The following is an 802-nucleotide window of genomic DNA, read 5'->3' as shown; positions in this document are numbered from 1 at the left end:
AAAAATCATATATAAAGTCACTAAACATAATTAAAATAAAAAATTTAGCACGAGTTTTAAGAGCGATTTGACATAATTTTGTAAGTTAAAAACGTAAAAACGGTAAACTCAGTAATAAACTCATAAGTTTAACCGAGTTTACAGTTATCATGAGTTTATAATGAGTCGACACGATTTTATTAGCTAAAAACATAAAAACGTTAAATTCAGAGAGTCAACTCGCGAGTTTGACAACAGTGATAATAATAGTAGTTCTAGCTAATATACTTTATTAGTAAGGATATTTTAAAAAAGATAATACCTATTTATTACAATTAACTAATTAACTGAACCAATTTTCTTAATTTATTGAAATTAGTCAACTAGCTCTTATATTAATGATTGAAGGTAGTGTTTATTTATGAACTATAGTATCTTTTTATCTAAATATTACTCATCCCAAGGTTATGTGTGAATATTTTTACATTTAAAATAAATTATATCATCTTAATTATTATTCGTCTGATCCTGAATTTACTCTAGTGTAAGCCATTACCCCTTAAACTACTGCGTTGAATGATTCAGTGGCTGGTCTCATTTTTAATACCTTACTTTTATGATACTGACGTAGCATGAGAAATCTCTCAAAATCATGGGCTTATGTCACTATTGGACTCGCCTGGTTTGTTATATTTTGAAGCATTTAATTTGATTTGAGGCGGTCTTTGTGTGGTTTGGTCAGAAAAATGTGTACCCCAGGGTTGAAATACTTAATAAGATTGTGACTTGAAGGTATTTTTATGTGCATAAGGCGTCCGTATGG

The sequence above is a fragment of the Neltuma alba genome, unplaced genomic scaffold, assembly GCF_004799145.2.
Source record: "Neltuma alba isolate B1F8T4 unplaced genomic scaffold, ASM479914v2 tig00003405_pilon, whole genome shotgun sequence".
Lineage (NCBI taxonomy): Eukaryota > Viridiplantae > Streptophyta > Magnoliopsida > Fabales > Fabaceae > Neltuma > Neltuma alba.
This window is presented reverse-complemented; position numbering follows the sequence as displayed.